This window comes from Leucopleurus acutus, assembly GCF_964270905.1.
Source record: "Leucopleurus acutus genome assembly, chromosome: 8".
In the NCBI taxonomy this organism is placed as follows: Eukaryota; Metazoa; Chordata; class Mammalia; order Artiodactyla; family Delphinidae; genus Leucopleurus; species Leucopleurus acutus.
Window position 1 is genome coordinate 100,040,353 of NC_139151.1, and position 14,754 is coordinate 100,055,106.

Genomic DNA, 14,754 nt, shown 5'->3' on the forward strand with positions numbered 1-14,754 from the left:
TGGGATCTAGTTTCCCGACCAGGGATCAAACGCGGGCCCGCTGCATTGGGAGTGTGGAGTCTTAACTACTGCACCAGGGAAGTCCCTGCTTCCTTATTTTTATCAGCCGTTCTGATTTGATGATGTGCATTGGATTTTTGAGAGAGAGGCCTGATATAAGTGCAAGATATTTTCATTGCTAAGTCATTTTTTTAAAATTTCTTTAAAATTTTTAAATTTTAAAATTTTAAAATTTCTTTTTTAAAATTTAAAAAATAATTGAGGTATAATTGACATATAACGTATGTTAGTTTCAGGTATACAACATAATGATTTGCAATTTCTATGTATTGCAAAATGATCACCACAGGCAGTCTAATGAACAGCTAAATCATTTTAGATTGCAAAACTCTAAATGTTCACATCATTACATTTAATTACCCTCAGGCTTCACAGTGAAAACACAAAGAGCATTTACCATTAAAACGATGTGGTTAGTCCAGGTCACTCTTTTGAGCTTCTAACTCATGTAGCTCATGCCTTGTGGCCACTTCCATTAGGATGTCTTACCATCGTATCCAGATTAGCATGTCCAAGCCTTGAACTTGCCATCTCCCACTTCACCTCTCAAACCTCCCCTTCTGTTGTCTTCCCCGCCGTTATAAGTGCTCTGTTCACTCAGTGGCACAAGCTAAACACCGGGGAGTCATTTCTGAAGCTTCACTCTCCAATGAGCTGCCGTGGTTGATTCATTACCAAGTCCTGCCAGTTATACCTCCAAAAATATCATAAATGTCCTCCCTTTCCTCATTCTCTAGTGTCTCCACTCTATCCAAGCTATTGTCACTTGCTCAGATTCCTGCGTTAGTCTCCTCACTAGCCTTTCTGGCTTTATCCACATTTGACTCCCTCCTATCCAATCACAGAACAGCTAGAGTGGTCTTTGAGAATTTAAGATCATGTCAGTTTCCTGCTTAAAACCTGTAATTGGTTTCCCATAGCACTGGAAATAAAATTCATATTCCTGGGCTTCCCTGGTGGCGCAGTGGTTGAGAGTCCGCCTGCCGATGCAGGGGACACGGGTTCATGCCCCGGTCCGGGAGGATCCCACATGCCGTGGAGCAGCTGGGCCCGTGAGCCATGGCCGCTGAGCCTGCGCATCCAGAGCCTGTGCTCCGCAACGGGAGAGGCCACAACGGTGAGAGGCCCACGTACAGCAAAAAATAAATAAATTCATATTCCTGTGGGCACTGCCTACATCTCCAATCTCATCTGGTGGCTCTTTTCCCCTCACCAAGGACACTATGGCCACAGTGGCCTTCCTGTTCCTGAAACATGCTGAATTCATTCTTGAATGAGAGCTGCTGCATATGGCTGTTCCTTCTGCTTCAAACGTGATCCACTGCTCCTTCCATGACTCGCTCCTTCTCAACCATCTGTTCCCAACTTAAAGTTCATTTCTTTAAATACTCTTTCCATGACTACCACTCTTTCTACGGAAGATCCCTACTGCTGCTTACTCACGATTTTAACATCCTCTTTGTTTTCTTCTCACGGGAATTGTAATTATTTTATTCTTTCTTTGCTAATTTTCTGTCTCCCTGGCTGAACTATAAGCTTCATAAGGACGAGACGTGTCTTGTTCACTGTTGTATGCCTAATATGTACTCAGTACAATTAGTTGGATGAATGGATAAAATCAGTAAGAAAAAAAAACCCAAATGAGGTGATACCAGCAGGAGGTCATAGGAGAAAATGTATAGAGAGCCAATAAACATAAGAGGATGCCCAGAATTTGTCCCATAATTTAAAAGGAGGGAGACTGCACTTTTCATATATCAGAGTGCCAAAATTTAGAGGTTTGGCCATATCTCTTAACCTTGGTGAGAGTTTGGAAAAACAGGAAAGCCCCAGTGTTTTTTTTAGAAAGCATTTGGCAATATCTATCAAATTATAAAAGGCATATATTCATAGACCCAAGAATTCCAGAGATACACTTACATAAGAATGCAAATAAGTATCCTCCAGAGTGTTTATTGTAGCTTTTTTTTTTGTGGGGGGGGGGGGGGTGCTGCACCGCTAGGCATGTGGGATCTTAGTTTCCCAACCAGGGATCGAACCTGTGCCCCCTGCAGTGGAAGCGCAGAGTCTTAACCACTGGACTGCCGGGGAATTCCTGATTGTAGCATTTTTTGTAATAGGAAGAATGTGGAATAATAACAGCTGACATTTTTGAGTACTCACTGTGTTCCAGGACAGTATCTCATATACTTCACAGAACAACTCTATGAAGTGGTTTTTATTATTATATTCCATTTTGCAAGTGGGGTAATTAGCTGGCAACTTCCCCAAGGAACCACAACAAGTAAGTAACAGAGCTGAGAATTTAACCCAGAGCTGCACACTTAATCATTATGCTGTACTATCATTTAGAACCACCTAAATATCTGTTTAAGTAGGGAACAAGTTACATAAATATGGTATTTGAAGTTCCACAGGGTGTGTCCCTCCCACCATAAACAATTATAAAACGGAAAAAAATACATGAAGTGACTGTTTTTGGCCGTTGCACAATCGGCAGTGTGATTCCCCAAGTAAAAATGAGGCATACAAAGTGGCCCTGCTATGTCGCTGGCTTTCCGCCTGATGGCACTTTCTGGTGCTGTGATGAGGTGAAATTCAAGCAGAAAACAGCAGAGGTTAATTTAACATTAAAAAAACATTTTTTTTATTATTTATTTTTGGCTTCATTGGGTCTTTGTTGCTGTGCATGGCTTTCTCTAGTTGCGGCGAGCGGGGGCTGCTCTTCGTTGCGGTGCACGGGCTTTTCGTTGCGGTGGCTTCTCTTGTTGCAGAGCACGGGCTCTAGGCATGCGGGCTTCAGTAGTTGTGGCTCACAGGCTCTACAGCGCAGGCTCAGTAGGTGTGGCACACGGGCTTAGTTGCTCCGTGGCATGTGGGATCTTCCTGGACCAGGGCTCGAACCCGGGTCCCCTGCATTGGCAGGCGGATTCTTAACCACTGCGCCACCAGGGAAGTCCCTAATTTAACATTTGAAACTGTTGAGACAGCTGGGAATTGTAGGTCGGAATATTAGACAAAAGCGTGTACAGAAAAGGAGCTCCAGAAATTTGCATATGGATCTTCTTAAGTCTTTAGCAAAGCACTAAAGACATAACTATGTTTAGGGTGAGACCTCACAGGCCTAGCAGAGAACAGCTACTGGGTCTCACAGCACTGGGAAACATAGGAGTTCCTATTAGGCGGAATCAAGAGACATCATTAAATACTCTGAGCATTCAATTGAGACCCCAGAAAGGCCATGCATTAGGAGTAGGGTTACTCTAGACCTTTCCAATAAAGCTTAAAAATAAACCATTAAAAAAAAAAACCATTAAAAGAACAACTTATCTGCCAGTAAATTAACTTTGCCAGAACAAGACAAAACATCCTTTAAAGGAAAGCAACAAAATCCTGACACTCAAAAAATTTAGCATTCACAATGTCCAACATAAAACATAGAATTGCTAGACATGAAAAAAAAAAAATCAGGAAAATGTGACCCATAACCAGAGTGAAAAAAAAAAAGCAATAGAAATTTACCCATAGATGACAAATGTTGAAAGAGCAGACAGGTAATTTTAAACAGCTATTCTAAATATACTTAAGGATTTAAAGGAAAAGATTAACATACTGGGTAAGAGATGGAAAAGCTCACTAAAGAAATAGAAACAGTAAAAAAAGAAATGGAAATTCTATTTTTTTTAAATTGAAGTATAGTTGATTTACAATGTTGTGTTAATTTCTGCTGTACAGCAAAGTGATTTGGTTATATACATATATACATTCTTTTTCATATTCTTTTCCATTATGGTTTATCACAGGATATTGTATATAGTTCCCTGTGCTATACAGTAGGACCTTGTTGTTTATCCATTCTATATATAATTGTTTGCATCTATTAACACCAGCCTTCCATTACATTCTTTCCCCACCCCCGCCTTTCCCTTGGCAACCACAAGTCTGTTCTATATGTCTGTATGTTTCTGTTTTGTAGTTAAGTTCATTTGTGTCATATTTTAGATTTCACATATAAGTGATATCATATGGTATTTATCTTTCTCTTTCTGATTTACTTCACTTAGTATGATAATCTCAAGTTGCATCCATGTTGTTGCAAAAGGCATTATTTTGTTCTTTTTTATGGCTGAGTAGTATTCCATTGTATATATGTACCACATCTTCTTTATCCATTCATCTGTTGATGGACAGAAATGGAGATTCTAGATATGAAAACTGTAGCATCTGGAATATAAATTCACCAGGTGGAATTAATAGCACACTGGAAACTAGAGAAGGAAAGATCAGTGAAATTGAAGATAGGAACATAAGAATTATCCAGAGTAATGCTCACAGTGGGGGAAAAAAGGCTGGAAAAAGGGAAAAAAGCAATGGCTACTAGATAATATCAGAAGGTCTAATATGTATATAATTGCAGTCCTAGACTAAGAGGAGAAAAAGACTAGGGTAGAAAAAAATAATTTAAAGAAATAGTGGCCAAAAATGCTTCCATATTTGAAGAAAAATATCAATTCATTAGATCCTAGAATCTCAGTGAACCACAAACAGGAAAAAAAATGCAAAGAAAGTCATACCTAGGCACAGCAGTCAAATTACTAAAGATGAAAAAGAGTTAATCTTAAAAGTACCTGGAGGAGAAATATACATTACAAATAGGCAAACAACAATAAATATACATTACAAATAGGTGAACAACAATAAGAATGATCACTGATTTTTCACCAGAAATAATGCTATCAGAAGACAATGAAAAAATGCTGTTAATCTGGGAACCTATGTCCAGTGAAAATATTCTTGAAAAACAAAGGCCTGTGATGGTGGGGGTGGGGTTGAGGGGTGGTTCCAAGGGTATATGGGAATTCTTTGTACTTTTCACTCAATTTTGCTGTGACCCTAAAACTGCTCTATTTTTTTTAAAATGAAGGCAAAAACATATATTTTCAGACAAAAAGGCTGAGAGAATTCACCAGTAGACCTGCACTACAAGAAATTAAATGTTAAAGCAAGTTCTTCAGGTCAAAGAAAATGAAGTAAGGTAGAAACTGAGGTTTATACAAAGGAATGAAAAGCACCAGAAATGGTGCATTTGTAGATAAATAAAAAATACTTTTTTCTCATTTATTAAATTTCTTTAAAAATAACTATTCATGGCTTCCCTGGTGGCGCAGTGGTTGGAAGTCCGCCTGCCAATGCAGGGGACACGGGTTCGTGCCCCGGTCCGGGAAGATCCCACATGCCACGGAGTGGCTGGGCCCGTGAGCCATGGCCTCTGAGCCTGCGCGTCCGGAACCTGTGCTCCGCAATGGGAGAGGCCACAACAGTGAGAGCCCCGCGTACCGCAAAAAAAAAAAAAAAACTATTCAAAGAAGAAATAATAACACTGTATCATGAGGTTTATAATATAATGTAAAGTTCTTTGGTTATATGTGAAGTGGTATATTAACTCATGGTAGACTGTGATCAGTTATGGATGTGTACTGTATTCCCTAGAGCAACTATTAAAACAAAGATGTATATCTAAAAAGCTAGTGGAGGAGTTAAAATGAAAAAAGAAAAACAGAGTTTAAAAAAAAACGCAAGAAAGGAGGCATAAAGGAACAAAATATAGATGAGACAAAGTGAAAACAAAGAGCAAAATCATAGACTTAACTCAACCATATCAATAAATACACTAAATGTAAACAGACCTATATTCCAGATTGTCAAACTGAATTAAAAAACAAGACTCAGTTATATACAAGAATTGCACTTTAAATATACTGACACAAATAAATAAAAGGATGGAAAATATATGCAATGCAAAGTGTAATCATAAGACAGTCTGTTCAAGACAGTGGAGTATAAGGACGTGCACTCACTCCCTCTTGTGAGAGCACCAGAATCACAACTAACTGCTGAACAATTATCAACAGGAAGACACTGGAACTCACCAAAAAATATACCCCACATCCAAAGACAAAGGAGAAGCTGCAATTAGACGGTAGGAGGGGTGCCATCACAATAAAATCAAATCCCATAACCGTTGGGTGGGCAACTCACAAACTGGAGAACAATTATACCACAGAAGTCCACCCACTGGAGTGAAGGTTCTGAGCCCCAGGCTTCCCAACCTGGGGGTCTGGCAATGGGAGGGGGAATTCCCAGAGAATCAGACATTGAAGGCTAGCGGGATTTGATTGCAGGACTTCGACAGGACTGGGGGAAACAGAGGCTCCACTCCTAGAGGACACACACAAAGTAGTGTGCGCATCAGGACCCAGGGAGAAGGAGCAGTGACCCCATAGGAGACTGAACCAGACCTACCTGCTAGTGTTGGAGGGTTTCCTGCAGAGGCGGGGGGTGGCTGTGGCTCACCATGGGGACAAGGACACTGGCAGCAGAAGTTCTGGGAAGTTCTCCTTGGCATGAGCCCTCCTGAAGTCTGCCATTAACCCCACCAAAGAGTCTGTAGCCTCCAGTGCTGCTTCGCCTCAGGCCAAACAACCAACAGGGAGGGAACCCAGCCCCACTCATCAGCAGACAAGCAAATTAAAGTTTTACTGAGCTCTGCCTACCAGAGCAACACCCAGCTCTACCCATCACCAGTCCCTCCCATTACGAAGCTTGTACAAGCCTCTTAGATAGTGTCATCCACCAGAGAGCAGCCAGCAGAAGCAAGGAGAACTACAGTCTTGCAGCCTGTGGGATGAAAATCACATTCACAGCAAGAGAGACAAATTGAAAAGGCAGAGGACTATGTACTAGATGAAGGAACAAGATAAAACCCCAGAAAAACAACTAAATGAAGTGGAGACAGGCAACCTTCCAGAAAAAGAATTCAGAATAATGACAGTGAAGATGATCCAGGACCTCGAAAAAGAATGGAGGCAAAGATCGAGAAGTGGCAAGAAATGTTTAACAAAGACCTAGAAGAATTAAAGAACAAACATCTAGAAAGAATTAAAGAAAAAACAGACAGGGATGAACAATACAATAACTGAAATGAAAAATACACTAGAAGGAATCAATAGCAGAATACATGAGGCAGAAGAATGGATAAGTGACCTGGAAGACAGAATGGTGGAATTCACTGCCACAGAACAGAATAAAGAAAAAAGAATGAAAAGAAATGAAGACAGCCTAAGAGACCTCTGGGACAATATTAAACACACCAACATTCACATTATAGGGGTCCCAGAAAGAGAAGAGAGAGAAAGGACCTGAGAAAATATTTGAAGAGATTATAGTCAAAAACTTCCCTAACATGGAAAAGGAAACAGCCACCCAAGTCCAGGAAGTGGAGGGAGTCCCAGGCAGGATAAACCCAAGGAGAAACACACCGAGACACACAGTGATCAAACTGGCAAAAATTAAAGACAAAGTATTAAAAGCAGCAAGGGAAAAATGACAAATAACATAACAAGGGAACTCCCATAAGGTTAACAGCTGATTTCTCAGCAGAAACTCTACAAGCCAGAAGGGAGTGGCATGATATATTTAATATTTAAAGTGATGAAAGGGAAGAACATACAACCAAGATTACTTTACCCGGCAAGGATCTCATTCAGATTCAATGGAGAAATCAAAAGCTTTACAAACAAGCAAAAGCTAAGAGAATTCAGCACCACCAAACCAGCTCTACAACAAATACTAAAGGAACTTCTCTAAGTGGGAAACACAAGAGAAGAAAAGGACCTACCAAAACAAACCCAAAACAATCAAGAAAATGGTAATAGGAACATACATATTGATAATTACCTTAAAGGTGAATGGATTAAATGCTCCAGCCAAAAGACACAGGCTCGCTGAATGGATACAAAAACAAGACCCATATATATGCTGTCTACAAGAGACCCACTTCAGACCTAGGGACACAGAAAGACTGAAAGTGAGGGGATCGAAAAAGATATTCCATGCAAATGGAAATCAAAAGAAAACTGGGGTAGCAATACTCATATCAGATAAAATAAACTTTAAAATAAAGAATGTTACAAGAGACAAGGAAGGACACTACATAACGATAAAGGAATCAATCCAAGAAAAAGATATAACAATTATAAATATATATGCACCCAACATAGGAGCACCTCAATACATAAGGCAAATGCTAACAGCTATAAAAGAGGAAATTGACAGTAACACATAATACTGGGGGAATTTAACAGCTCACTTACACCAATGGACACATCATCCAGACAGAAAATTAATAAGGAAACACAAGCTTTAAATAACACAGTAGACCAGGTAGATTTAATTGATATTTATAGGACATTCCATCTGAAAACAGCAGATTACACTTTCTTCTCAAGTGCACATGGAACATTCTCCAAGATAGATCACATTTGGGTCACAAATCAAGCCTCAGTAAATTTAAGGAAATTGAAATCATATCAAGCATCTTTTCCGACCACAACTCTATGAGATTAGAAATAAATACAGGGGGAAAAAGACGTAGAAAACACAAACACATGGAGGCTAAACAATACATTGCTAAATAACCAAGAGATCACTGAAGAAATCAAAGAGGAAATCAAAAAATACCTAGAGACAAATGACAACAGAAACAAGACGATCCAAAACCTATGGGATGCAGCAAAAGCTGTTCTAAGAGGGAAGAGCTGTTTATAGCAATACAATCCTACCTCAAGAAACAAGAAAAATCTCAAATAAACAATCTAACCTTACACCTAAAGGAACTAGAGAAAGAACAAACAAAACCCAAAATTAGTAGAAGGAAAGAAATCATAAAGATCAGAGCAGAAATAAATGCAATAGAAACAAAGAAAACAGTAGCAAAGATCAATAAAACCAAAAGCTGGTTCTTCGAGAAGATAAACAAAATTAATAAACCTTAAACTAGACTCATCAAGAAAAAGAGGGAGAGGACTCAAATCAATAAAATTAGAAATGAAAAAGGAGAAGTTACAACCAACACCGCAGAAATACAAAGCATCATAAGAGAATATTACAAGCAACTCTGTGTCAATAAAATGGACAACCTGGAAGAAATGGGCAAATTCTTAGAAAGGTATAACTTTCGAAGACTGAACCAGGAAGAAATAGAATATATGAACAGACCAATCACAAGTAATGACATTGAAACTGTGATTAAAAATCTCCCAACAAACAAAAGTCCAGGACCAGATAGCCTCACAGGTGAATATCATCAAACATTTAGAGAAGAGCTAACACCCATCTGTCTCAAACTCTTCCAAAAAATTGCAGAGGAAGGAACACTCCCAAACTCATTCTACGAGGCCACCATCACCCTGATACCAAAAACAGACAAAGATACTACAAGAAAAGAAAATTACAGACCAATATCACTGATGAATATGGATGAAAAACAATCCTTACCAAAAACTAGCAAACAGAATCCAACAACACATTAGAAGGATCATACACCATGATCAAGTGGGATTTATCCCAGGGATGCAAGGATTCTTCAATATATGCAAATCAATCAATGTGATACACCATGTTAACAAATTGAAGAAGAAAAGCCATAAGATCCTCTCAATAGATGCAGAAAAAGCTTTTGACAAAATTCAACACCCATTTATATAAAAACTCTCCAGGGGCTTCCCTGGTGGCGCAGTGGTTGCGAGTCCGCCTGCCGATGCAGGGGACACGGGTTCGTGCCCCGGTCTGGGAAGATCCCACATGCCGCGGAGCGGATGGGCCCGTGAGCCATGGCCACTGAGCCTGCGCGTCCGGAGCCTGTGCTCCACAACGGGAGAGGCCACAACAGTGAGAGGCCCGCATACCGCATAAAAAAAAAAAAAAAAAAACTCTCCAGAAAGTGGGCATACAGGGAACCTCCCTCAACATCATGAAGGCCATATACGACAAACCCACAGCAAACATCATTCTCAATGGTGAAAAACTGAAAGCATTTCCTCTAAGATCAGGAACAAGACAAGGATGTCCACTCTCACCACTATTATTCAACATAGTTTTGGAAGTCCTAGCCATGGCAATCAGAGAAGAAAAAGAAATAAAAGGAATACAAATTGGAAAAGAGGAAGTAAAACTGTCACTGTTTGCATATGACATGATACTATACATAGAAAATCCTAAAGATGCCACCAGAAAACTACTAGAGCCGATCAGTGAATGTGGTGAAATTGAAGAATACAAAATTAATGCACAGAAATCTCTTGCATTCCTATACACCAATGATGAAAAATCTGAATGCGAAATTAAGGAAACACTCCCATTTACCATTGCAACAAAAAGAATAAAATACCTAGGACTAAACCTACATAGGGAGACAAAAGACCTGTATGTAGAAAACTATAAGACACTGATGAAAGAAATTAAAGATGATACCAACAGATGGAGAGACATACCATGTTCTTGGATCGGAAGAATCAATATTGTGAAAATGACTATACTACCCAAAGCAATCTACAGATTCAATGCAATCCCTATCAAATTACCAATGGCATTTTTTACAGAACTAGAACAAAAAAATCTTAAAATTTGTATGGAGACACAAAAGACCCCAAATAGCCAAAGCAATCTTGAAGGAAGAAAACAGAGCTAGAGGAATCAGACTCCCTGACTTCAGACTATACTACAAAGCTACAGTAATCAAGACAGTATGGTACTGGCAGAAAAACAGAAATACAGATCAGTGGAACAGAATAGAAAGTTGCACCTATGGTCAACTAATCTATGACAAAGGAGGCAAGGATATAAAATGGAGAAAAGACAGTCTCTTCAATAAGTGGTGCCTGGAAAACTGGACAGCTACATGTAAAAGAACGAAGTTAGAACACTCCCTAACACCATACACAAAAATAAACTCAAAATTGATTAAGGACCTAAATGTAAGGACAGACACCATAAAACTCTTAGAGGAAAACATAGGAAGAACACTCTGACATAAATCACAGCAAGATCTTTTTTGACCCACCTCCTAGAGTAATGGAAATAAAAACAAAAATAAACAAATGGGACCTAATGAAACTTCAAAGCTTTTGCACAGCAAAGGAAACTATGAACAAGACAAAAAGACAACCCTCAGAATGGGAGAAAATATTCACAAACGAATTAACAGACAAAGGATTAATCTCCAAAATATATAAACAGCTCATGCAGCTCAATATTTAAAAAACAAACAACCCAGTCAAAAAATGGTCAGAAGACCTAAATATGCATTTCTCCAAAGAAGACATACAGATGGCCAAGAGGCACCTGAAAAGTGCTCAACATCACTAATTATTAGAGAAAGGCAAATCAAAACTACAATGAGGTATTACCTCACACCGGTCAGAATGGCCATCATCAGAAAATCTACAAACAACAAATGCTGGAGAGGGTGTGGAGAAAAAGGAAGCCTCTTGCACTGTTGGTGGGAATGTAAAATGATACAGCCACTATGGAGAACAGTATGCAGGTTCCTTAAAAAATTAAAAATAGAATTACCATATGACCCAGCAATGCCACTACTGGGCATATACCCAGAGAAAACCATAATTCAAAAAGACACATACACCCCAATATTCATTGCAGCACTATTTACAATAGCCAGGTCACGGAAGCAACCTAAATGCCCATCAACAGATGAATGGATAAAGAAGACGTGGTACATATACACAATGGAATATTACTCAGCCACAAAAAGGAAGGAAATTGGGTCCCTTGCAGAGATGTGGGTGGATCAAGAGGCTGTCATACAGAGTGAAGTAAGTCACAAAGAGAAAAACAAATATCGTATATTAACACATATATGTGGAATCTAGAAAAATGGTACAGATGAACTGGTTTGCAAGGCAGAAATAGAGACACAGTTGTAGAGAACAAATGTATGGACACCAAGAGGGGAAAGCAGGGTGGGGGTGGGATGACCTGGGAGATTGGGATTGACATATGTACACTAATATGTATAAAATAGATAATAAGAACCTGCTGTATTTAAAAAATTAAATTAAAAAAGTAATCATAAGAAAGCTGGGATGGCTACATTAATTAATATGAGATAAAATAGACTTTGAGATAGAGTATTATCAGAGGGAATTTCATAATAAGGAAATCATTAATTCATTAAGAAGACATAAAAATCCAAAATTTGTATGAATCTAATAATTGAAATATGTGAAGCAAAAATTGACCAACTAAAAAGAGAAGAAGACAAATCCATAATCATAGTTGGAGGTTTTAACACCTCCTTTTAGTAATTTATAAAACAGACCAAAAAAATCAATATAGAATTTTGAACAATACCATCAACCAGTTTCACCTACTGACATGTATCAAACAGTGCATCCAACTACTGAAGACACATTCTTTTCAAGAGTACATTGAACATTCTTCAAGATAGACTATATGTTAGGCCATAAAATAAATAAATATCACTAAATATAAAATAAAATGATACAGAGTATATTCTCTGACAACTGTGTTAAATTAGGAGTTGATTACAAAGGACTGTTCAGAAGATCTCCAAATATTGGGAAATTATCATATTACCAGATAATCCACAGGCTCGAAGAAATTGCAAGGAATTAGAAAATATTTTTAGGGGCTTCCCTGGTGGCGCAGTGGTTAAGAATCTGCCTGCCAATGCAGGGAACACGGGCTCGAGCCCTGGTCCGGAAAGATCCCACACGCCTCAGAGCAACTAAGCCCATGGGCCACAACTACCGAGCCTGCGTTCTAGAGCCCACAAGCCACAACTACTGAAGCCCACGTGCCACAACTACTGAAGCCCACGTGCCACGACTACTGAAGGCTGTGTGCCTAGAGCCTGTGCTCCACAGCAAGAGAAGCTACCACAATGAGAAGCCCGCGCACCGCAACAAAGAGTAGCCCCCGCTCGCTGCAACTAGAGAAAGCCGGCACGCGCAGCAACGAAGACCCAACACAGCCAATAAATAAATAAATTAATGAAATAAATCTATTTTTTTTAAAAAAGAAAATATTTTTAAATGAATGATGATGAAAACATCAAAATTTATGGGCTACAACTAGCAGTGCTTAATGGGAAATTTATAGCTTTAAATGCTTGTTTTAGAAAAGGTATGAAATCAATGAAATATAAAATACAATTAAAGAAAGTAAATACAATAAAAAATTATTTTTTTGAAAAAAATTGATAAATCTCTAGCAAGAATAATGAAAAAAAGAAAATATCTCACACCATACACAAAAATAAACTCAAAATGGCTTAAAGATTTAAATAGAAGACATGACACCATAACACACCTAGAAGAGAACATTAGCAAAACATTATCTGACATAAATTATACCAATGTTTTCTTGGATCAGTCTTCCAAGGCAATAATAGAAATAAAAGCAGAATAAACAAATAGGACCTGATCAAATTTACAAGCTTTTGTACAGCAAAGGAAACCATAAACAAAATGAAAAGATAACCTATGGAATGGGAGAAAATATTTGCAGATGATGTGACAGACAAGGGTTTAATTTCCAGAATATACAAACAGCTCATACAACTCAATAACAAAAAAACAAACAACCCAATTAAAAAGTGGGCAGAAGACCTAAACAGACAGTTCTCCAAAGAAGACGTATACATGGAAAGAGGTTCAACATCACTAACAGAGAAATGCAAATCAAAACTACAATGAGGGACTTCCCCGGTGGTCCAGTGGCTAAGACTCCATGCTCCCAATGCAGGGAGGCCAGGTTCAATCACTGGTCAGGGAGCTAGATACCACATGCTGCAACTAAAAATCCTGCATGCCGCAACTAAGACCCGACTTGGCCAAATAAATTAATTAATTAAAAAAAAACTATTAGAAAAAAAACTACAGTGAGGTATCACCTCACACCTGTCAGAATGGCCATCATTAAAAACTCTACAAATAACAAATGCTGGAGACGGTGTGGAGAAAAGGGAGCCCTCCTACGCTGTTGGTGGGAATGTAAGTTGGTACAGCCACTATAGAAAACAGTATGGAGTACAGATGAACCGGTTTTCAGGGCAGAAATTGAGACACAGATGTAGAGAACAAATGTGCGGACACCAAGGCGGGGAAAGCGGTGGCAGGTGGGCGTGCTGTATAACCTGCTATATAAAAAATAAATAAAATTAAATTCAAAAATTAAAAAAAAAACCAAAACAGTATGGATGTTCCTCAGAAAACTAAAAATAGAATTACCATATGATCCAGCAATCCCACTCCTGGGCATATATCCAGACAAAACTCTAATCCAAAAAAATACATGCACCCAAATGTTCATTGCATCACTATTCACAATAGCCAAGACATGGAAACAACCTAAATGTCCATCAACAGATGAATGGATAAAGAAGATGTGGTACATATATACAGTGGAATACTACTCAGCCATAAAAAAGAATGAAATAATGCCATTTGCAGCCACATGGATGCCACTTGAGATCATCATACTAAGTGAAGTAAGTCAGACAGAGAAAGACAAACAGTATCTGCGGCCAATCAATCTCCTGGCTTCTCAATGACCTTGACATAAAGTCTAACTCCTTAACATGACTTGCAAGGCCCTTTTGAGCTATGCTTGCTGCCTCCACCCCACCCCACCCAACCCCGGGCCTTAAATCTCACTCTTCTTGCCGGAAGTTCTCCCTTCCACTTCCCCACCTCTTGTCTGTCTCTGTGTTCCAGATCTACTGAACTTCTTTCAGCTCCTCAGGAGCTGCCAAGTTCTCTCTGATTTCTGTGCCTACAGGAGTCTCTTCTCACTTCCAGGAACATTTCTGCC